This window comes from Hyperolius riggenbachi, chromosome 3 (genome assembly GCF_040937935.1).
Source record: "Hyperolius riggenbachi isolate aHypRig1 chromosome 3, aHypRig1.pri, whole genome shotgun sequence".
Lineage (NCBI taxonomy): Eukaryota > Metazoa > Chordata > Amphibia > Anura > Hyperoliidae > Hyperolius > Hyperolius riggenbachi.
This window is the reverse complement of record NC_090648.1, coordinates 155,648,105-155,673,456: the sequence shown is the minus strand read 5'-3', so window position 1 is coordinate 155,673,456 and position 25,352 is coordinate 155,648,105. Positions and strand designations below refer to the sequence as shown.

Genomic DNA, 25,352 nt, shown 5'->3' with positions numbered 1-25,352 from the left:
CCTTTAAGGCCTCCTTCACACAGAAGACTGAAGGTGGTGAATTCATCCCTGTCAGCTGCTCGTGTAAACTGTCTGATCACTAGCGCTCCGTAATAGGAGTGAAGCGGCTGCTTCCCATGGAGTCTTATCTGGGCATGGCTGCAGCTCTGCTCAGATACAACATATTGCAGGCTTTCTGTTGCTCAGTATCCCCACCGCTTGTTAGGGCTCGTTTCCACTAGAGCGAATCTGCATGCGTTTCCTGCATGCAGATTCGCTCAACCAATCCAAGTGGATGGCGCCGTTTCCACTTGTCAGGAATTCTGTGCGGCTCGCTATGCAGAAAAAATCTGCACAGCAGAGCCGTCAGAATTCGCAAGCCGCACGCCCGCACGCGAATCGTCGGTCATGTAACTAAATAGGAAAACCGCAAGCACTTAAGTCTTGCGGTTTTCCCGGCGTTTCCGCTTGCGATTTCGTTTAAAAACCCATGTCAATGCTTGCTGGCATTGACATGGTTAAAATCGCGAACGATTCCGCATGAAAACTTCAACGAATCCGCAACCGCATGCGGATTCGTTGACGCGTTTTCCGCGAGCAAATCGCGCCGCACAAGTGGAAACGTACCCTTAAAGTGATCTAAGCAGCTCCTCGCTTCAAATAGCTGAAACGGGGCGTGGTCAGGGCTGTAGCAGGGGCATGGCTTAAGTGTCCCTCCTTCTCTTCTCAAAAAGTTGGGAGGTATGGGAAATATAAATTAGAAATTAAAATGTTCAGGAGCCTAACAAAACTGGGAACTGTCGATCAACTAACTTGCAGCTGTGGTTAAGTTATCAGCGGCCAGTCAGATGATTGCCGGTTTCTGATTGGCATCTGCACATTTTTTGTTTCCACTCAAACAGCAATGCTCAAATAGCACATCATCAGCAGGAAGATGATCAATTGTATTTCTGTTAGTCCTTGATAGCATGTGTCTGCAGCTTGTCTGAACCTGCCGATGTGAAGTGCAACTTGCTTTACTGGTTTATTATTGCATGTTCAGCCGCACTGCTGTATGCAGGCAGCTCCTGCAAGGAAAATGTGTAAGCTCTAACACTTTCACGACATAATTCTGTGGCTATCTTGCTAAGCAAGGAACAAAATCTAGAGCTGATGTTTCTGACTCAAGCAAGCCAAGCTAGCTAACTTATCATAAAAGCCTGGTGCACACTTCCAACTTTGATTGGACAAATGTACTTCCGTATAGTATAAAAGTTTACCTACACAATCTGTTCAATTTGGCAGAGAGGACAGGGAGAAACGTCACAACACCCCGTGGACGTGTTTGTGGTGCTACTGCTGTAGTTTGAGAACCACTGATTTAGGCGATTGTCAGACTGTGGCTTTACAAGCAGTAAAGTTTACCAAAATTAAAGTTTGCCAAAACCGCATGCGATTTCACTATAAAATACATTGTATGCGATTCGCATAGCGGTGTGTGGGGAGCGAATTCTGACGGCTCTGCCATGCAGATTTTCCCCGCACACAAACACGCTCAGCAATACGGACAAGTGGAAACAGGCCCATCCACTTGTATTGGCTATGTGAATCCGCATGCTGATTCACGATAGGGGAAACGGGCCCTTATAGCTGAATTCCAGAGTTCCCCAATCCCTGCTTCTCTCTCTTTCTCTCACTTCCTGATGTGTTATGACAATCAGCATCTGCTGTCACCTCCTGATGATCCATTCCTCTGTATGATGGACATACAAGTCAATGTGAGAAATACCAGGGGTTTACATTACAAAGCAGATACAACTAAGTTCTGCTGAGTTTTAATGCAGACATTCCCAAACATCAGTGAGCTCTGCTAGTTTCTTCAATTTCTCCTTTACAGCTGTGACACTGACCAGAGCAGCTGTTAATTACACTCTTATCTCTACCTAAATTTATGGCTTTAGGTTTTTTTTCTTCCTAGCCAGCAGTGATCTCTTATCTTCCTCAGTTAACTCTTCCCTGACTCATTTTCTGTCCTTCAGCTCCTACCATCTATGAGAACTGCAGGAATAAAAATGTTTGCTACCCTTTCATTGCTAAACTGTCACTTTAAACCACACCTAAGCTGTTACTACCTCTATGCTAGTGTGTATGGTTTGGCATCCTTCTACTTTCCTGTAGCAGTAGAGCATTGTACCATCTTAGCCATCAGTGAAAGCAGAGAGTTTTGAATCAGGATGACACCATTTATTGGTTTAAAAGAAAAAGAGTAAGCTTTCTGCTAATAAGCCTTCTTCAGACTTTGTTACTGTATACTGTCAATATGTTACAGCACACCACCCATATGTACATTCAGCATTCAAAAGAGATACATAGATTTTTCAGCATATATAAATGTCATTCAGATGCTTTAGAGTAGAACTGAGCTCTTGCACAGGACAGAAGGAAAGCATAGAGAAATTTACCCTGTATGTGTTTAGAGAGCCTGTCTAATTCCCCCTCATCTGTGTCTAATACAAGTTGTAATTTGGTCTCTACCCTGTGTCACCTGACTGCCACAACTACTAAGCTCATTTTAAAGCACAGGATGTTAATATGTCTGCTTCCATGAAAGCAGGAAGGAGACACACTACAGATTTATTGCAGGATTTATATCAGCTGTAACAAAGAAATGTTTTTCTTTAAAGCTTAATGTTGTTGCATATATTTTAGAGCAGAGAGGAAGTTTTGGGTTCAGGTCCACTCTAATTACCACAGAACATCCAAAGTGGGTCTTGACAGGATGTTTGCTACTTACCTGTTCTCTGTTTTGGATGGACGCCTCTCCATTGCACTGCCTTGCCACTTGTTTGTGGCTCCGATTGCAGCCAGTCACAGAGAGGATAAAGAAGCAGCGCATGCTCTAGCCACTCGTGCTGCCTGTAATTTCTCGCTCCTGCCCAGATGTGCACAGCAACCGAGGCCGGTACAGTGTTATGCATTCTTGACAAGTACTGGTTATAAATACGGGTAGAAGGCTGTGCATCCCTGACCTAATACTACAGTTGAATGGTTAATCTCTGTGGCCTACACCGCCCCTCCTGGACTAAAAATGCACGCCCCGCATCCAACCAATGCAGTACTGGTTTATGGAAAAAGTTTAGCTTCGATTATAGTTTGTATGCAAAATACAATTTACTGGACATCTGCACCAACGTTGAGGTAATTCTCCGGAGCAGATGCCCTACACTATCTGACCTAAGTTAAAAGCATATGTCCTTACCCTGGCAGCAGCTAAGCAGAAATGGTGTAACTTACATTCAATATGGACAGCAGAGAATAAAGCCAGCGCTCACCACATGGGCTGCATTTTAATGACTTATCACCTCATGTGCACCACTTATATAGCTCAAATACACACTCAGCAATCAAATAGATGCAAAACATATGCAGGCAAACTATAATCGAAGCTAAACTTTTTCCATAAACCAGTACTGCATTGTTTGGATGCGGGGCGTGCACTTTTAGTCCAGGAGGGGCGGTGTAGGCCACAGTGATTAACCATTCAACTGTAGTATTAGGTCAGGGATGCACAGCCTTCTACCCGTATTTGTTTCCATAATTTTGTAACTGCCAGGCTAGCAGCTCCCATTGTGCTTTCCTGTTTGCATGGTAAGTATTTAGTTATGCATATGTTTTGCATCTGTTTGATTGCTGAGTGTGTATTTGAGCTGTATAAGTGGTGCACATGAGGTGATAAGTCATTCAACTGCAGCCCATGTGGTGAGAGCTGGCTTTATTCTCTGAAGTACTGGTTATACATCAGCATCATTTCTCAAGTACCGTATGCATGCCCAGAACACTATCGTCTGCTGTGCACATTCGGGCAGGAGAGCGAATTACAGGAATTATTTGCTGAATGGGGGGCAGAGCAGCACAACTGAAATGAGCCCATTCAAACCAGTGATCAATTAGTCAGAGTGTTGGACAGAATGTTTTTTGGTGGTTGGGGAGGGGGGGGGGGGGGGGAGGGCAGTTGGTGACAGCAGGCCTAGGGCACTGGAAAGTAAAAATCCGTCCCTGTTGGGCATACAATCCAAAATCAATTCTTTATTTTTATTTGGTACACAAGTAATAAGGACGCTAACCAGGCAATCCAAAAGTTAAAATCACTATTCAGTTCTTGACGATAAGAGTCAGGTAAACCGGGAAATGATCATTTATTTGGTACATTGCTGCACAAAGGAAGTTGCAGGGCATGCTTGGTTGTCTTTTTTTTTTATTTATTTTTATATTTTTTCTTCTTTACCCTGCTCTCATACTTAACTAATTCAGCCTGATTGGCTGAAGCCTCTTTCCCTCCTTTTTTCCCTTCCCACACCTCTGTTCCTCTCTGGCCAATATTTCTCATGCTGAGACGATGCACTTTCTATTGCAGAGCTGGGTGGGAGTGCCTGAAGACTGGTAGGAGGGCGGGCAATGTATACACAATCAGGCAGACGAGAGTAAGGGAGGAAATTACATCAAGATAGACTTCAAGATAGACACAATTAAAATGGAGAATTACTATAGAAAAATTAAAATGTGGACAGTGCATTACATATGTAAGTAGAACAAGTATTTATCTACTTATATATGTGTTTTTGTTTTTTTTGGTTTGTTTTTTTTTTTAGATCGTATGGTTGACAGTTTCTCTTTTTTAAAGGACAACTGAAATGAAAGGGATATGGAGGCTGTCATATTTATTTCTATTGAAGTATTACCAGTTGCCTGGTAATACTGAGGATTCTGCTGATCCTCTGCCTCTAATACTTTTAGCCGTAGACCCCGAACATGCAGCAGATTAGGTGTTCCTGCCATTATTGTCAGATCTGATAAGATTAGCTGCATACTTGTTTCTGGTGTTATTCAGACACTACTGCAGCCAAATAGATCAGCAGGGCTGCCAGGCAACTGGCACTGTTTAAAAGGAAATAAATATGGCAGCCTCCATATTCCTCTCTCCATATTCCTCTCACTTCAGTTGCCCTTTAAAGGGACACTTAAACCGGGAATAAAAAAAATCAGTTTTACTTGCCTGGGGCTTCTACCAGCCCCCTGCAGGCATCCCGTGCCCTTGCAGTCACTCACGGATCCTCCAGTACCCCGCCGCCAGCTAGTTTTGTTTTTGCTGACAGGGAGTTGGCGGGCCTTCTACGCCTGAGCAGGCCTGGCCACACGTATTCTTCATGTTCAGCGCTGCGTAATATGTTGGCGCTTTATAAATACAATAAATAAATAAATAATAAATAATATTCCCGTCCTCAATTGCATATGGGAATGCGAAAAAAAAAAAAAGCGTGGCTAGGCCTGTCGGGCCTGTCAGCGAAAACGAAACTAGCTGGCGGCGGGGGACCGGAGGTTCCGTGAGTGACTGCCAGCGCACAGGGTAGCTGGAGGGGGCTGGTAGAAGGAAAGTAAAACTGATTCCTGGCTTAAAGGGACTCCGAGCAGTGCAGAAACTATGGAAAGATGCATATCATTTTAAAGCTCTCTTTCTCCTCTTTCCAATGATATATAACCCGCCGCCCTACGCCTTTTAGTTTCCGCTATTTTCGCGATTGAAATTGCCGCGGCCGCGATTTCAATTGCGAAATTTGAGAAAACTAAAAGGCGTAGGGTGACGATTTAGGGGTCGCCAGAAAGAGGAGAAAGAGTGCTTTAAAACAGTGTTGCCAACTCATCCCTTTAATTACTAACACATAGGAATTATACAGGTTTTGGGGCTAGGTAGATGCAGTTAAAGCACTGATTATGTGCAAATAGCCCCAGAACCTGTATAACTTAGATGTGTCAGTAATTAAAGGGATGAGTTGGCAACACTGCTTTAAAATGATATCCATCTTTCCATAGTTACTTGTATTACACAGGACGACACTTTCCCCAGTGTCAGCAGCTCCATTTAGCAGAATGGAGCTGCTGACTTTAGGAAAAAATCGCCCTGTGTAATACAATGTAACTATGGAAAGATGGAGATCATTTTAAAGCTCTCATTCTCCTCTTTCTGGTGACACCTAAATCGTCGCCCTACGCCTTTTAGTTTTCTCTAATTTCGCGATTGAAATTGCCGCGGCCGCGATTTCAATCGCAAAAATAGCGAAAACTAAAATGCGTAGGGCGGCAGGTTATAGATCATTGGAAAGAGGAGAAAGAGAGCTTTAAAATTATATGCGTCTTTCCATAGTTTCTGCACTGCTCGGAGTCCCTTTAAGTGTCCCTTTAACTGAGGTGATTGCTACTGACACCACTGGTGCTGTATGCATTTTCCAATGACTCCTATGGCGGTCAATTCTGTATTCAGTGATACCTGGCAGGATTGTCAGCAAAGCCACATCTGTGCCCGGCATGTAGTGTTGCTGTTTAACCACTTCAGGACCACAGTCTTTTCGCCCCTTAAGGACCAGAGCCTTTTTCTCCATTCAGACCACTGCAGCTTTCACGGTTTATTGCTCGGTCATACAACCTACCACCTAAATGAATTTTACCTCCTTTTCTTGTCACTAATACAGCTTTCTTTTGCTGCTATTTGATTGCTGCTGCGAGTTTTAGTTTTTATTTCATTCATCAAAAAAGACATGAATTTTGGCAAAAAAATGACTTTTTTAACTTGCTGTGCTGACATTTTTCAAATAAAGTAAAATTTCCTATACATTTGAGCGCGAAAGTTATTCTGCTACATGTCTTTGATAAAAAAAAAAACATTCAGTGTATATTTATTGGATTGGGTAAAAGTTATAGCGTTTACAAACTATGGTGCCAAAAGTGAATTTTCCCATTTTCAAGCATCTCTGACTTTTCTGCGCACCTGTCAGGTTTCATGAGGGGCTAAAATTCCAGGATAGTACAAATACCCCCCAAATGACCCCATTTTGGAAAGAAGACATCCCAAAGTATTCAGTGAGAGGCATGGTGAGTTCATAGAAGATTTTATTTTTTGTCACAAGTTAGCGGAAAATGACACTTTCTGACAAAAAAAAGAAAAAAAAAAAGTTTCCATTTCTTCTAACTTGCGACAAAAAAAAATGAAATCTGCCACAGACTCACTATGCTCCTCTCTGAATACCTTGAAGTGTCTACTTTCCAAAATGGGGTCATTTGTGGGGTGTGTTCACTGTCCTGGCATTTTGGGGGGTGCCTAATTGTAAGCACCCCTGTAAAGCCTAAAGATGCTCATTGGACTTTTGGCCCCTTAGCGCAGTTAGGCTGCAAAAAAGTGCCACACATGTGGTATTGCCGTACTCAGGAGAAGTAGTATAATGTGTTTTGGGGTGTATTTTTACACATACCCATGCTGGGTGGGAGAAATATCTCCGTAAATGACAATTGTTTAATTTTTTTTACACACAATTGTCTATTTATAGAGATCTTTCTCCCACTCAGCATGGGTATGTGTAAAAATACACCCCAAAACACATTATACTACTTCTCCTGAGTACGGCGATACCACATGTGTGGCACTTTTTTGCACCCTAACTGCGCTAAGGGGCCCAAAGTTTAATGAGTACCTTTAGGATTTCACAGGTCATTTTGAGAAATTTCGTTTCAAGACTACTCCTCACGGTTTAGGGCCCTTAAAATGCCAGGACAGTATAGGAACCCCACAAATTACCCCATTTTAGAAAGAAGACACCCCAAGGTATTCCGTTAGGAGGATGATGAGTTCATAGAAGATTTTTTTTTTTTGTCACAAGTTAGCGGAAATTGATTTTAATTGTTTTTTTTCACAAAGTGTCATTTTCCGCTAACTTGTGACAAAAAATAAAATCTTCTATGAACTCACCATACTCCTAACGGAATACCTTGGGGTGTCTTCTTTCTAAAATGGGGTCATTTGTGGGGTTCCTATACTGCCCTGGCATTTTAGGGGCCCTAAACCGTGAGGAGTAGTCTTGAAACCAAATGTCGCAAAATGACCTGTGAAATCCTAAAGGTACTCATTGGACTTTGGGCCTCTTAGCGCACTTAGGGTGCAAAAAAGTGCCACACATGTGGTACCGCCGTACTCAGGAGAAGTAGTATAATGTGTTTTGGGGTGTATTTTTACACATACCCATGCTGGGTGGGAGAAATATCTCTGTAAATGACAATTGTTTGATTTTTTTTACACACAATTGTCCATTTACAGAGAGATTTCTCCCACCCAGCATGGGTATGTGTAAAAATACACCCCAAAACACAATATACTACTTCTTCTGAGTACGGCGATACCACATGTGTGACACTTTTTTGCAACCTAGGTGCGCTAAGGGGCCTAACGTCCTATTCACAGGTCATTTTGAGGCATTTGGATTCTAGACTACTGCTCACGGTTTAGGGCCCCTAAAATGCCAGGGCAGTATAGGAACCCCACAAGTGACCCCATTTTAGAAAGAAGACACCCCAAGGTATTCTGTTAGGAGTATGGTGAGTTCATAGAAGATTTTTTTTTTTGTCACAAGTTAGCGGAAAATGACACTTTGTGAAAAAAAAAAACAATACATATCAATTTCCGCTAACTTGTGACAAAAAATAAAATCTTCTATGAACTCATCATACACCTAACAGAATACCTTGGGTGTCTTCTTTCTAAAATGGGGTCACTTGTGGGGTTCCTATACTGCCCTGGCATTTTAGGGGCCCTAAACCGTGAGGAGTAGTCTTGAACCCAAATGTCTCAAAATGACCTGTGAAATCCTAAAGGTACTCATTGGACTTTGGGCCCCTTAGCACAGTTAGGCTGCAAAAAAGTGTCACACATGTGGTATCGCCGTACTCAGAAGAAGTAGTATAATGTGTTTTGTGGTGTATTTTTACATATAACCATGCTGGGTGGGAGAAATATCTCTGTAAATGACACATTTTTGATTTTTTTTACACACAATTGTCCATTTACAGAGAGATTTCTCCCACCCAGCATGGGTATGTGTAAAAATACACCACAAAACACATTATACTACTTCTCCTGAGTATGGCGATACCACATGTGTGACACTTTTTTGCAGCCTAGGTGCGCTAAGGGGCCCAACGTCCTATTCACAGGTCATTTTGAGGCATTTGTTTTCTAGACTACTCCTCACGGTTTAGGGCCCCTAAAATGCCAGGGCAGTATAGGAACCCCACAAGTGACCCCATTTTAGAAAGAAGACACCCCAAGGTATTCCGTTAGGGGTATGGTGAGTTCATAGAAGATTTTATTTTTTGTCACAAGTTAGTGAAAAATGACACTTTGTGAAAAAAAACAATAAAAATCCAATTTCCGCTAACTTTTGACAAAAAATAAAATCTTCTATGAACTCATCATACACCTAACAGAATACCTTGGGGTGTCTTCTTTCTAAAATGGGGTCACTTGTGGGGTTCCTATACTGCCCTGGCATTTTACGGGCCCAATACTGTGAGTAGTCTGGAAACCAAATTTCTCAAAATGACTGTTCAGGGGTATAAGCATCTGCAAATTTTGATGACAGGTGGTCTATGAGGGGGCAAATTTTGTGGAACCGGTCATAAGCAGGGTGGCCTCTTAGATGACAGGATGTTTTGGGCCTGATCTGATGGATAGGAGTGCTAGGGGGGTGACAGGAGGTGATTGATGGGTGTCTCAGGGGGCGGTTAGAGGGGAAAATAGATGCAATCAATGCACTGGGGAGGTGATCGGAAGGGGGTCTGAGGGGGATCTGAGGGTTTGGCCGAGTGATCAGGAGCCCACACAGGGCAAATTAGGGCCTGATCTGATGGGTAGGTGTGCTAGGGGGTGACAGGAGGTGATTGATGGGTGTCTCAAGGTGTGATTAGAGGGGGGAAATAGATGCAAGCAATGCACTAGCGAGGTGATCAGGGCTGGGGTCTGAGGACGTTCTGAGGTGTGGGCGGGTGATTGGGTGCCCGCAAGGGGCAGATTAGGGTCTAATCTGATGGGTAACCGTGACAGGTGGTGATAGGGGGTGATTGATGGGTAATTAGTGGGTGTTTAGAGGAGAGAAGAGAGGTAAACACTGCACTTGGGAGGTGATCTGATGTCGGATCTGCAGGCGATCTATTGGTGTGGGTGGGTGATCAGATTGCCCGCAAGGGGCAGGTTAGGGGCTGATTGATGGGTGGCAGTGACAGGGGGTGATTGATGGGTGGCAGTGACAGGGGGTGATTGATAGGTGATTGACAGGTGATCAGTGGGTTATTACAGGGAATAACAGATGTAAATATTGCACTGGCGAATTGATAAGGGGGGGTCTGAGGGCAATCTGAGCGTGTGGGCGGGTGATTGGGTGCCCACAAGGGGTAGATTAGGGTCTAATCTGATGGGTAACAGTGACAGGTGGTGATAGGGGGTGATTGATGGGTGATTGATGGGTAATTAGTGGGTGTTTAGAGGAGAGAATAGATGTAAACAATGGATTTGGGAGGTGATCTGATGTCGGATCTGCGGGCGATCTATTGGTGTGGGGGGGTGATCAGATTGCCCGCAAGGGGCAGGTTATGGGCTGATTGATGGGTGACAGTGACAGGGGGTGATTGACGGGTGATTGACGGGTGATTGACGGGTGATTGACGGGTGATTGACGGGTGATTGACGGGTGATTGACGGGTGATTGACAGGTGATTGACAGGTGATCAGGGGGGATAGATGCATATAGTACACGGGGGGGGGGGGGGTCTGGGGGGGGGGTCTGGGGAGAATATGAGGGGTGGGGGGTGGGGGGTGATCAGGAGGGGGCAGTGGGCAGGGGGGGGGGGGATAAAAAAAAAATAGCGTTGACAGATAGTGACAGGGAGTGATTGATGGGTGATTAGGGGGGTGACTGGGTGCAAACAGTGGTCTGGGGGGTGGGCAGGGGGGGGTCTGAGGGGTGCTGTGGGCGATCAGTGGGCGGGGGGGGGGCAGATCAGTGTGTTTGGGTGCAGACTAGGGTGGCTGCAGCCTGCCCTGGTGGTCCCTCGGACACTGGGACCACCAGGGCAGGAGGCAGCCAGTATAATAGGCTTTGTATACATTACAAAGCCTATTATACATATGTGCAGCGGCGATCCGGGTGCTAGTAACCCGCCGGCGCTTCCGAACGGCCGGCGGGTTACTACGAGCGGTGGGCGGAGCCAGTCCCCGGCGGCTGATCGCGTCACGAATGACGCGATCGCCGCATAGCCACTCCCGCAGCCGCCCCCGCCGATGGGCGTATTGCGGTCGTTTGGGCCCGGACTTTGCCGCCGCCCATCGGCTGGGGGCGGTCCTCAAGTGGTTAAAGTGCCCCAGTATTCGGCTAGATATAGTACAGCATTTAGTGATATACTGTAGAGTACCACTGAATGCTAGCAAGATGTTGCAGTGTGTGAAACGCCTGAGTGCTAGTGTTGTTGCCCTATATGCACAGTAACGGTCATGAAAAAGCTAATTATGTGATTGGAAAATGCTTGGTTACCATTACAAAGGTTCAAGTAATCTAAAGTGCCATGGAAACACATACATTCATGTCAATTAGGTACATGATAAGATAATGTACTAATAATGTGGAGGCCCTATCATGTAGTGTGTGTGTGTGTGTGTGTGTGTGTGTGTGTGTGTGTGTGTGTGTGTGTGTGTGTGTGTCAGTCAAAGGCCATGCTATTTTTCAGTTAAAGAGGACCTGTATTAACAAAAAGTTCCCCTGGGGGGTAATCACCTCGGTAGGGGGAAGCTTCTGGATCCTATCGGGCTTCCCCCGTCCCACGGTGGCAGCGCTCAAGCACCGCCCACTGGAAAAGGGAAAGGAAGCCAGAGACCAGAGCAAGACCACCATAGGACAGGGATAGGATCTACAGTCTCTTTAGGCTTCTTGCACACCAAGACGTTGCGTTAGGTGCCACGTTAAGGTCGCATAACGTGCACCTAACACAATGTATGGTGCTGCAAGAGCCGACGGTAGAGTGAGCCGCGTTAGGCGGCTCGATTCCTATAATGTCTCCCAGAGTGGCGCTGATTGGCCAGCAGGACCACGTGATGCGGAGCGAGACACTCCGCATCACGTGGTCCCGCCGGCCAATCAGCGCCCGCCAGTGCAGTGAATATTAAGTAGCCATGTGCGCGGCTACTGTAGCTGGCTCTCCCCGCCTCCTCTCCGCCCCCCACTGCGCATGTGCAAAACAGTCTAACGCGGCTATAGCCGCTCCAACGCCGTAGCATGCTGCACTTTGCGGAGAACGTGCAGCATTACATGTAACGCAACGTGGGCTGTGTGAACAGCCCACTTGTGTTACATTGCTGTGCGTTGGGGGAGCGTTACAGGCGCACTAACGTGCGCCTGTAACGTCTTGGTGTGTAAGCAGCCTTAAAGGACAACTGTAAGGAGAAGAATATGGAGGCTGCCATATTTATTTCCTTTTAAACAATACCAGTTGCCTGGCAGCCCTTCTGATTTATTTGGCTGCAGTGGTAGCCAATGCGATTAGCAAAATCACAGGACATGCATAATTTTGGGAGCGTTTGCGCTACAATGTAAAGTATTGAAGCGCGGGCAATTTGCTCATGAATTGCTAGACATAGCAATTTGTGTGTGATTTTTTTTTTTTAAATGACTGCAAACTCTAAAATAAATTATAATAATTTGAAAGGACCAATCAGAATTAGAATCGCAAACTGCTATCACAATTGCTGGCAAAAAGCTTACACTTTTTAAAATCGCTACAAAAATCATCAAATTGCTCATGAAATCGCTTACAAAACACTAGCTATAGCAATTTGCGACTTGTAGTGGGTTCCAGACCTTATGCTGAGAATACACGATGAGATTTTTTTAGCAGATTTACTGTACGATCAAATTTCAGATCGATTTCCATTCACTTCTATGAGAAATTGATCAGAAAAAAAGATCAAAAATCAGATCGGACCTGTCGGAAATTATCTATCGAACCATCTATCTGCCAAAAAATCTCATGGTGTATTCCCAGCATTAGAGGCAGAGGGTCAGCAAAATAGCCAGGCAACTGGTATTGTTTAAAAGTAAATAAATATGGCAGCCTCCATATCCCTCTCCTTACAGTTGTCTTTTAGGACCATCCGTGAAGAAACGCTTGAAAATTGAACCCAGAGACAAAGTACTGCGCATACACGATCCCGGCCGCTCACACACTTGGGTGAGAGCGTTCTACGCATGCCCAGTTCATTAAAGTACCACTATCGCGAAAATTTTTAAATTTTAAATTCATGCAAACACACAACTAAGTAAATATCTTCCAGAGTAATATGCTCTAAATTACTTTTATAAAATATGAATTACTTTTCTCCTATCTTGCTGCCACTTTCAGTAGGTAGTAGAAATCTGACAGAACTGGCAGGTTTTGGATTAGCTCATCTCTGCATGGGGTATTCTCAGGGTTTTCCTTATTGTTAAAAGCACCAAGGCCTGGTGCACACCAAAAAACGCTAGCAGATCTGCAAAATGCTAGCAGATTTTGAAACACTTTTTCTTCTTTTTCTGTAGCGTTTCAGCTAGCATTTTGCGGTTTTGTGAAGCGTTTTTGGTGTAGTAGATTTCATGTATTGTTACAGTAAAGCTGTTACTAAACAGCTAATGTAACAAAAAACGCCTGGCACACCGCTCTGAAGTGCCGTTTTTCAGAGCGGTTTGCGTTTTTCCTATACTTAACATTGAGGCAGAAACGAATCCGCAATCCAAAATCTGCAGCAGCCCGGGAGTATGCGTTTCTGCAAAACGCCTCCCGCTCTGGTGTGCACCAGCCCATTGAAATACATTACCCTAGCGGATCCGCACCCGCAAGCAGATCGCAAACCGCAGCAGAACCGCTCTGGTGTGCACTAGGCCTTAGTGAATGGCAGTTGCTCCGTCCAACCGCAAAAACAATGCGTAGCGAGCACGGAGGCTGGCCAGCATCATTATATAAATCCTTTTGAAGGGGTGTCTTTATAAAAAATAAAGGCCATGCTTAGTATCCCCCATGAAGAGATGGACTAAACCAAAACCTGTCGGTTCTGTCAGATTTTCTACTACCTACTGTTAGTGACTGCAAGATGAGAGAAAAGTAATTTATGGCTCATTTTTAATGTGGAAGAAACATACTTGTTTGTTTGTAATTTGTTTGAGTTTACATGTATTTTAAATGTTACTATTTTTCGCGATAGTAGTCACTTATGAATGTAACTGTGCTTGTGCGTCCGGACATGGGAGCGATGGAGGCGGCGTGTGGTTTGGAACTGTGCATACGCAGTGGATCGCTGACTTCAGGACAATGACTGGTAGGACACAGAGGGAGCTGGTAGATTATCGGGGTCAGTAAAAATCCTTTTCTCCCATTCATCTCAGATTTACAGTACTTAAAAGAATGGTTACATGTAGAACTTTTTCCTGAGTAAATCTGCACAGCAGTAATTACAAATACAATTTTTCCGCAAGCTTGAAAACAACTTGGTCTTTTTCAAGACAACCTGTGAGGACGTCTTTTACACGTCACAGCCCCAGCTTGCATTTTGTGATGGGAAGTGGCATTGCCTGGAGTGCAGAGGAGGGGTTCTGCAGAATAATTTTCAGCCCTGGGGTGAGTGCTGCCTCTGGCAGCCGAGACATGTCTGCCTTGCTCTGTCTGACACAAGGGCTGCCCTGACAGGTTCAGTTGTAACATGCTGGTAGTTTCACTATGTGCTTGCAGTTGCCCTCTGAGAAAATGATCAATCTTGACACCGTGTGTAGATAGTCTAAACTTCCTGCGCTGCCTGACAGGAAGCGCACACCATGTCAGTGAGGCAAGATCAGAGGACATTGGCTAAGAACCTGTTATGTGGTCTGTTTATGCTGCCTCATGCCTGTGGAGGAGGGAAGTTATTATATGTGATAAACTGTAAGGCACCACCTATTAGTCAACTAATACGCTAAATTATTTGTATAGTCATGTAAGGAAACTTAAGTAATGCTCTCCCCCCACTCCTTCCTTGAATGATTATTTGCATATACATGCTAGGTGTATAATTAAAGCTATGGCTCAGGCAGAGATGTTCCCCTTAATGTGTGAACAGTATGCACACAGTTGCAAAGCTTATTTAGGTCTATGAAGCAGTGTACCTGCGAGGAAAATAGCAAAAGACAGATATTTACCTCAGCAAAGGAAAGCCTCTGGATAGTTCAGAGGCTCCTCCATCTTAGTCCACAACACGATCCAGCGCGGGGACCCTCTGGGCATATTTGACAAGAGCTTGTCGAATAAATTCACTCGCCCATGCTCTAGTCCGTTTACAAGCTACGACTGCGGCAAAACGCACCTGCTAGCTAGCACGCACGCACGCATGCATGCGGCAAATCCAAGAAGGGCCCTTTTCCACTAGCTGGGATCCGCTTCAAATAGTGAATAGCAGCCGTTTTCTGATTGCAGTGAGCACCGCAATAATATGTACATTGCGGTGCTAATTTTCCACTATTGCAATTATTTGTTTTCCCGAACACAATCACCAACCTGCAGGATTCTTGGCGCAATCGTGTTTCATTCTCGACAGATGCTTGGCGCAATTGCGGCAAGTGGGAAAAAGCTGCTTTTTGAACAATCGCAAAAAACGGAGCATGTAATCGGCTTGCTGGTGGAAAAGGGACCTGCCTTAGGCTTCTTTCAGATGGATGGCTGAACTGCGCTCATCGGGCAGTTCAGCGTCCTGTTTGCTTCCCACGTGCACCATTCGGGTGCTATTGAAATGGAGCAGCTATAGGTCCATTTGATATGACATGTGAGTAGGGACGATCAAAGCTATGCAAATTCTTCTGAATGGATGCAAATGTATGCACATTTTAATGCAAATGTATGCAGCTTGAAAATGGACCAATCAATTTAAACCTGGGTTTAAAATAATCGGTCTGGAAAAATTTGCATCTTCTTGATCACCCCTACGTGTGAGTTGCTGCAAATTCCAGAAGCAAATTAGTCAGATTTTTATTGGCAGAAATCTTGTTGTCTTCACAAAAACACATTTAGGCAATACAATAAAGTATCCCCATCTGTTGTTGTAATAATAATAAATAAAAAGTAGTGATCTACTTGTAACTGCTTAGCTCTTTGTACTGAGTCTGGAGATTGTTGAAGCTCAGAAAACAACCAGTAGGCGTGGATGGATCTGCCAGTTAGAGCAATGGGAGTCGAACACCTTCAAGGCTGTGAGGCCTGGACAGCCAGAAACTGTAAAAGTAATTATGGCAAATAAATTAATTTTCCATAGTATTGCGGCTGTCCACTCATCCTGCCCCCAGTATCACATGACCAGTGCTGGGAGCAGAATCTGCAGGTAGAAAGCAGAATGGAGGGGGTGGGACAAGTGGCACATCTAAAATAGATATCAGAATATACGCTAGACAAGAACTTTTGCAGTTAAAAAAACAAACAAAAAAAAATTCACATTTTGCTCTGTCATGGGATTTTCGCCTCAGGATAACTTTATTGGCTGAAGCTTCTCGTTAGACCTGTTGCTACATGGTCAAATTATACTTCTTATAATGCATTGAGTGCATGTACTCTGCAGAAAAGTTCAGAGCTGTGCTAGAAAAAAAACCATTGTGTTTATATTGACTGTGTATTCCTTTGTTTGTAGTAGGTAGGTGGCCTTTCCTCCTTTTTCTTGAATTGCTACAAAGAATGCAGAGTTTTGCATAAACTTTGCTATTTGTAACCGCTGGGTAAGTGGCTGTTTGCATTCTATAGTTACTCTTCCACCTGCACAAGCTTTTCTGTGTAGCTGAGGCTGCTTCATGTACAGCGCAGAGCCCCGGGATTTAGGTTGCAGCTGACGGTACAGTTTTGTGAGCGTTCCAGTTTCCATCTCTTACCCCCACTGGAATTTTGTTAGTTATTAATTTTTAGTCAATACAGCCATAGCATTGCACGGACTTCCTCAGCTTTTATAATAATTTGGTTGTGATGTTGTTTAGTAAACTACTTGCAGCAGTGTTTGGTAAACATGTTAGGAGGTATGTTCCTAGCTGCTGTTTGCTGCGAGTGTGACTGTGGAACGTGTTTACAGAAAAGCATAAACAGCACTTTCCAAGAGCTGTACACAGGCAGGGATCAGCGCTGGCATGAGAAACCGGGGCCTCTTTATGCAAGAAAGAAATGTAAAACCACACAGCCAGTACCATGACTCAAAACACATGCAGAGGGGTTTCTTTTTCTTTTTGCGTTTGTATCCCCTAATATTTGATTTATAGTTTTGTAAATACTTCTTCATATACTGTATATATAATTTTTCTGTTTGAAAGGAAACCCAAGGTGAGAGGGATATGGAGGCTGACATGATTATTTCCTTTTAAATAATGCACATTGCCTGGCTGTTCTGCTGATCCTCTGCCTCTAATACTTTAGGGCCCGTTTCCACTACGGTGCGGTGCGATCGCCGCATCAAATTGAAACTGCAGTCAGAGGGAACGTTTCCATTGACGCAAATTTCCGGTTGCGATACAATGCGATGCGGCTACATTTATGGATGGCATACTGCAGTTTCCCGCAGTCCGCATGCGGTTCCCATAGTGATTGTATTGAGCCACTGCACGACAGGGAGTACGTGCAGTTGTATGCGGTACGGTGCGGCCACCGCCTGACAGCAATGTGGCCAGTGGAAACGGGCCCTTAAGCCACAGAATATGAACAAACATGCAAGTCAGATGTCTGACAAATCTGACAAGATTAGCTGCATGTTTGTTTTAGGTGTGGCATTTACCCTACTGACCAGAAAGATCTGTAGGACTGCCAGGCAACTGGTATTGTTTAAAAGGAAATGGCAACTTTCACAGATCTCACACCTCGGGTTCCTTCTTAACGGGACCTTGAGCAGTAGATAAAAATGAAATTGGTACTTACTGGGGGTTTCCTCCAGCCCACCGTAGGCCTGTTGGCTCCTCTCCCAGTTCCGCTTTTTTTTACTCTGAACCGTGCAGATGCAAGACTGTCATGCCGGCTGGCGTGGTGATGTGGAACGTCACTGTTCAGGAAGTGTTGGGCAGACACTCGGCCCAGGTGTCGCCAGTAATGAAGTCGCCAGCGGGACTGGGAGAGGAGCCACGCTGGGGGACCTCGTGGCCTACGGTGGGCTGGAGGAAACCCCCGGTAGGTACAGATTTTTATCTACTGTTCGGAGTCCCTTTTTCACAAGAATTTGATAGGCAGTGTAAAGACTGTCGAACTCTCACAACTGCCTGCTGCTGTCTGGCAGCTGCTCATTGAGCACGCAGTTTAGCCGCCTGTGGTAAAGGGCCCTAAAATAGTTATTCAGGTGTCACAGGCACAGGCCCAGATTTACATCACAGGAGCCTATAGGCACAGATGTCCTAGCACCCTAGACTTCACCCATCATGAACCTACAAACCCCCACCGAACTGCACCGCAAGTGTGCTGGCTGGCCCGGTTGTCACTTCTTAACTCCCTTGCCACCCATAGCTAATGGTGCCCCGACTGAAAGGAGATCTCCTCAGTGGAATGCCGAGAGACTGGTGAGTAAACTCTCATTTACGTCTTGCTCGGGATACAACATAGGGAAGGAGGGAGGCGCTAGGGGAGGAGAAAGAGCCACCCCTCCATCATCAGACGCCTGTAGGCACATGCCTACAGTGCCTTATGGTAAATCTGGTACTGCACCTAAGCATGCTAAGCATCATGTGGAGCCTGCATCGATAATACAATGTTTACATTATATAACTCACCTTTTTATAGGTACCTGAGATGTGAGAAAGCTCCTTTCAGATTTGGTAGATTAGTGGCCCATAAAGTTGCATTGCTAAGGTTCCATCAGTATTCTCCTAACACCGAAGGACCTGTGTGGCTAGCTTTACTTGTGCTGCTCACACAAGCGGGGAGCTGTGCTACTGGTCGATAGAGGTGCCTGTATTTTGGTACTGCATCCACTTGCATTGAAGAGAATACAAGTGGCTGCAGGAACGAAGTGTGGGACGTGAAAGGCTGGGCTGCAGCAGAATCATTAGCTGTGGACCAGGAGGTGCTTGTAGGCCAGGCTGCATAGTTGTCCTACAGTAGATGTTTTGCTTTGTGACAGATAAGCATTGTGATTTGCATCTTTGTAGTCCCACTAATCCTGAAGTTAGCTGGGTGTGGACTTTTCCTGGCCAGTAATTGCAGCAATGAACTCGCAGAAAATAAACTGGCAGGCAAGAGCTATAGCGAGTGACAGCCAGATTCATGTATATATTCCATGTACAGGATCTTCTGTTTTGCATCGCATTTTAGTAAGGAGGCTTTTTGATCTTTCGCCCCCTTACACACTCCTAGGAGTTCAATTTCACCATGAGCTTGCTGGGCAATCTGTCTTCCCAATATTGCAGCAAACCACAGAAAAGGATAAGAAGTGATTAAGCCTCACAAATGTGAATCATTTCCCTCATCCAGTTGGATTTAAATACATTTTGATTGGCAGTCGAAGATTTCATGCTTGATTGTTTTCTTTTCCTCTTTAATCCAGCCATTAAGATGAGCCGCAATGATCTGATGTTCTCAGTATTTCATGGTCTGTACAGGGCTGAGATGAGCTGTCTGTAGCTTTGTGATTTGTGTCGGCCTGATATGTAGCACTGTAGTAGAAATAGCACAGTATTGCCCGGCATGGATTGATATCCGATCCCTTGGGTGGACAGAGCTGGGGAGGACATCTTCAGGTGAGTATGCAGCTATAGCATGGTGATGTTCATTAATCAGATGTAAGCAATACGTTTTATGTCCAATCTCTGAAGAGATTCTCTAAACATGATTTAAGTGTACTTGCAGTGACGTGCAGCATGATGAGATAATGTATATGTAAAGTACCAATCCTGCTTGGAACATGCCTATGTTCCTCTTTCCTTTTTTTTTTTTCACTGTAAGGCTAGGGTCACACTTGGCAAAAATCATGGGAATTTACCCCAATGCAGAAACTCGCATAATGTTTCCCAATGCACAAGCAGAGCACTGGGAGCAATGTGCGGTTTTCCACCACAGGTAAAAAAGAAAGACACTGTTGCTTTTTATCGCACAACACATGCGATTCCCCTTTGCCGACTGTCAGCTTTTCTCTGCTAGCTGCTGGAAAAGAATGATGATTCGGTCATTGAAAAATGCTGAAGTTGTAAGACTGAGACTTCTGACAGCAGAGAAGAGATAAAAAAATAAAATAAATCAGAATGTTATTACTCAGTATGGAAACTAAACATACATAAGGGGAAGCAGCAAACGACAGTGAGATGTTTAACCTAACTTTACCTATTAGATATACAACCTCCCTGCAGTGTAATATTCCTATTTTCAATGTAGGGGGTAAATTGAATCTCTGAGGCTAGCTCAACATCCATTTTAGTGTAATATAAAATCTGGTTCACTCAGCTCCCAACAAAAATGAAATGATGAATATTTAAACTTTTCAGCTTTGTTTTGTCATCAGCAGTGTTTTCTCATTAATAATAATCAATGAGTGTTTTTTCTCATTGATAACTTATTTGTTTCTGTTTACTTTTTAGGAGAGCCAGTCTGCATTCTTGCTATTCCGGTCCTTCATCTGCATACAGATAAGACTGTTGTGTAATGTTGGGAATACACTATACATTTTTCCGCTCGATAGATGGGTTCGATGGATAACTTCCGACATGTCCGATATTCCTTCCAATTGTTTTTTGGATCGATTTCTCAAAGAAGTGAATAGAAAAAGATAAGCAAAACAAACGGAAGATAAGAGAATCAAGCGGAAAAAAACGATTGGATGGAAAATCGAGCTGAAAAATGTATCGTGTGTACCCAGCATTAGGACTGGTTCAGATGGATGTCTGCCCGACTTCCGGGTGGCATCTCATTTGCGGCGTCTCGGCGGTAACGCGTTCTGGCTTTTGGTGGCTTTCTGTTGCGTTTGGCTTTTTGTCCCCACAGGGGTGTACTAGCCACGGCGGTTACCGGACCTGAGAAGCTACATATAGTGTCCAGGGTCGCCTCAAACGACGGGGAAACCTGGATCGGAGCGCCGCGTTCGCGCAAGCGCAGGTAAAAGTATGGTGAGTCCCAAATGCCGGTAGTAAACACGGGAGCGGGCGTCCGTGTGAACCAATCCTAATTCTTTGAATGCTAAAACAATTAACATAAATAAGAGCAGAGAGAATGAGGGACTGTAATTGCTAATGGTACCTGGATGCTGGACATGTTTATGTCTACTGGCTCCTACATCCTCTAGAAATGATGTACGTGCAACACACCTGTGGAGCCCAGTGAGTACCATGCTGGCCAGCAAAGTCCCAGGTGGAAGGCAGCATGCATGCAAACTACTATTGAGCTGTGACCATTTAAGTACTGCAGTGAGAATCCAACTTTTGAAGCATCAAATAGTGTTTAAAAAAAAGACTGGCCTGCGGTTACACTAATTGTTCAGCCAAGCACTTAGTGCACAAGCGCATGGTGATGTGCCTGGTGATTATAGGGTCAAGCCGCACTTTGTGATGAACAGTTATGTTCAAGGTTTATTTGTGGGTACAGCAGGAACTTTTTTGAGCCAGTGGAGCTGGCAGGGGAAAGCCTCCATTTTTAAAGGGTCTGGTGCAATACTTGGGGATACCTTTTGTACTGAATTGTATTAATGTTGGAATACATAATACATTTGCATTTGATACAGCAATGTTTATCTCTGAGTGTCATATTTATTTGAGATGCAAGTTGTGTTAAGCACCAAAAGTACAGAGTATTTAGAAGTCATGCAAAGTGGCTGTTACATGGTGCTGGATACTGGACATGTTTATGTCTACTGGCTCCTAAATCCTCTACAAATTATGTACGTGTAACACACCTTACGACTTACTGTAATATATGTAAAGTCAGCATGACGTACTGAGTTGGTAGCTCACATAGAGCGCAACGTCAACTTTAATTCTTGCGTATTATGGTCTTTGCTTTCATAATGTGAGACCTTTGCCCTTTTTCATTCTACCAGTAATGAAACCTGAATGGCAAGCCTGAGTTCAGACGTGCTCCGTTCATTAGGTAATCTTAGAATTCCCTCCATGAGGATAGTTGATGTATGATTTACAGAAGATAAGAAAATGTTTGGCATCTTTTACCAGAAGTTGGCCAGAGCTGAGGATTTCTACTCTTTCAACAGTTTCCTCTTCATCCGTCTAGATTCTTGGAACACAATGAGAATAACAAGACCCTTTTTAGAAAGAGGGTCTACACTTTATTCTTGGCATTCCTGTGACATCACCAGCGGTGTTCTTTCCAGTTAGTTTGACACCTTTTGTGAACTTTGCAGCCTGAAGAGAGGGGAAGTGTTCTCCTATATATCACACTATTGTTTTTGTTCTGTGATTGAATAATAATAAAAAGTGGCACGTAAAGTGCTCTTATGTATATCATTCATATTGCAAAGAGTTTGTGGGTCTAATCCAATTCACTTTTTCTTCTGTGATTTTATTTTTTTTCACATCTCTGGCTCGATTCACTAAAGCGTGATAACTCCGTGTTCTGCCTGGGCTCAAAAACGCCTGTGGGTGATTGTCAGTGGATCCCTCCCTAAAGCACCATTTACACCATACAATATTTTTTGTTCGATACAATTCAATCCGACATGTCCGATCGGGATTCGATTCAATTGACTTTGCCATTGTTTTGCAATGGCAAATAGTATTGAATCGAATCCCGATCGGACACGTCGGATCGAATCGGACTAAAAATTGTATGGTGTAGATGGGGCTTAAAGGTGCGTACACATGCCCAACTGCCCATCGAGGATCAGGAGCTGATCCTGTTGGGCGACGTCGCTGGGTTGCACATACGTCAGCTGTGTAACTGACGACACGCAGTGTTGCTATGCAGGCGTATGATGGAGGGTTGATGAGTGACGCATGCATAACGTCACACGGCGGGTGAGGGATTGACGGGGGGATTGGCGTTGAGTAGATCCATCCGCATCACTCGCAGGTTAGGCATTTGGGGTCGTCGGGTCCCGTACACATATCTGATTGTCAGCTGAAGTGGTTGTTGCCTGCTGCCTTAACAGCCTCAGTATGTATGATGGATTATATAGTAGTATAATCTGATGAGATAAGATGGCACATATAACTGCAGCTACTGCAATAATAAAAACATTTTATTATACACCTTATCTTCTAAGATGATTTGTAACACACCAGGGTGGAATTTGCTGGCAGAGCCGCCCTGTCTTAGCACAGCAGTGCAGCTGCGGATTATCTCTGCACAATGCCCCAGGATAGAACTATTGGCATTCCTGTTGGAAACTAGGCTTGGAAGAAAAATTTAGAACAATTTGCTTTGTTGTTGTTCTACCATAGAGAGCTTGGCTGTAGTTATATGTGCACATCATACTATCTTCTGCCCGTATGATTATATAGGGAGGAAAAAAGGGCTCTTGAGTTATTTTATTACCTAATGATTTTAATAGCTTTTTCTCCCATCATGCTTTAGGGGCAACAAACAAGAGGCCAATTGTGCAGTCCTAAAAAAAAATAAAAAAAAATAAATACTGGCATGGATCTGGCTCTGGATTTCGACACCTGTGCTAGGTGTCGAACTCCAGAGCCAGTTCCATGCCAGTATTTTTTTTTTTATTTTTTTATATCTTTTTTTTAGGACTGCACAATTGGTCTCTTGTTTGTTGCCCCCTTGTGATAAATAGATAGTGGAGTGGCCCAGTTAAAGGGAACCTAAGTGAGTTGTATAGAGAGACTGCCATATCTATTTCCTCTTAATGCATATTGCCTGGCTGTCCTGCTGATCCTCTGCCTTTAATACATTTAGTCATAGACCCTGAACTAGCATGCAGATCAGATGCTCTGACTAAAGTCAGACTGAATTAGGTGTGTGTGTGTGTGTGTGTGTGTGTGTGTGTGTGTGTGTGTGTGTGTGTGTGTGTGTGTGTGTGTGTGTGTGTGTGTGTGTGTGTGTGATTCAGACACTATTGCAGCCATAGAGATCGGCAGGACAGCCAGGCAACTAGTATTGCTTAAATAATAAGGAAGTCTCGCTTTAGGTTCCCTCTTAAAACCCACTACAGATTATGTAAACCAGGAAGGTCATGTGTCTCATCCTCCAGAAGCTTGTGTTTGTGTCAGATCTCATCATTGTACTGGGAATCTTCATACATCAGCCCTCTGGTGAAATTTTTTAATTGCACCTTCTTGCAAAACCAGTGATAGCTTTTTTTTGTTTTTGTGAACTGGAGAACTGGGAATAAATACAATACAATAACCATTTCTATAGCGCTTTTCTCCCATAGGACTCAAAGCACTTAGACTCTCTCAGATTCAGTAGTTGGTAGTAGGATGAAGTGTTAAAACAACAACCAGTTGTATTTCTGCAAATGCCAAACTGAACCGGTGTGTTTTCAGTCTGGATTTAAACACGTCCAGGGATGGAGCTGTCCCGATCTGCTGAGGTAAGGAGTGCCAAAACGTAGGAGCAGCATGACAGAAGGCTCTGGGACCAAAAGTTTCCAAGTGGACTCTGGGTATGACTAGATTATTAGAACCTGTGGATCTGAGATTGCAGTATTGCTACATAGCTGTAACCTTTTCTTTCATGTATCTAGGATCCAGATTATGTAGTGATTTAAATGTCAGTAGGCCGATCTTGAATAGGACCCTCCATTCTATAGGTAGCCAGTGAAGGGAGTGCAGGACTGGCGTTATGTGGCAGTGACGGGGTTGGTTGGTTAGCAGTCTGGCAGCAGTATTCTGTATCAGCTGTAGGCAGTACAAGTCCTTTTTTTTGGAAAGCCGGTGTGGAGAGCATTGCAGTAGTCCAGTCGGGATGTAATGAAGGCATGAACTAAGGTTGGCAGATCTTCTGGGGGGGATGAAGTGCTTGATTTTTGAGATGTAAAACTACTATCATTGTTGACTGATGAATGGTGTGTGCACTCCTATTTTCCCTGAACACCCAAAACTACTGTCAGAGTAATGCAAACAATGTGCACAAAAACTATCTATCTATTTATCTATCTATCTGTCTAATTCCTGTCTAATTCCCCCTCATTTGTGTATAATCACAAGTAGTAATCTGATCTCTCTCCTGTGTCACATGACTGCCTATGGCAAAGATGGCAGATACGCCCATTTGAAAGCACAGGCTGTAAACAATATGTCTGCTTCCATGAATCAGAAAGCAGAAACCGTGCAGATTTATATTAGGATTTGTATCAGCTGTAACAACTTTTTTTAAAGGTTATTATGCGGTTGTGTATCTTTTTAGAGCAGAGAGGACGTTCTGAGTTCAGGCCTGCTTTAATCATGGATCTGGCAGGATGATGAGTGAACTTGAAACTAAAGATAATGATTGCTAAAGAAGTTACACATCACATGATTGATTTGGCAATATTTTGCTGATGGTAATGATGTGACATTTATGCTTCTGATTTGGCCTATACAGGAAGCCACACTGGTGTGTGTGAGTGTGCATTCGCTCACATGACTGAG

General features: G+C 44.1%; 1 protein-coding gene across 3 annotated transcripts in view; it reads left to right on the top strand.

Moving 5' to 3' along the window:
* MCTP2 (multiple C2 and transmembrane domain containing 2) overlaps positions 1 to 25,352 on the top strand; it is a 268,191-nt gene that overhangs the window by 8,885 nt on the left and 233,954 nt on the right. Inside the window, exon 1 of one of the 3 annotated variants that reach the window (XM_068275142.1) lies at positions 19,481 to 19,568. The exons of the other annotated variants lie outside the window; for them this stretch is intronic. The gene's annotated coding sequence lies outside the window, so the exon portion shown is untranslated. Of the gene's footprint in view, positions 1 to 19,480; positions 19,569 to 25,352 lie in introns of those variants that run through there. 3 annotated transcript variants of the gene reach the window in all.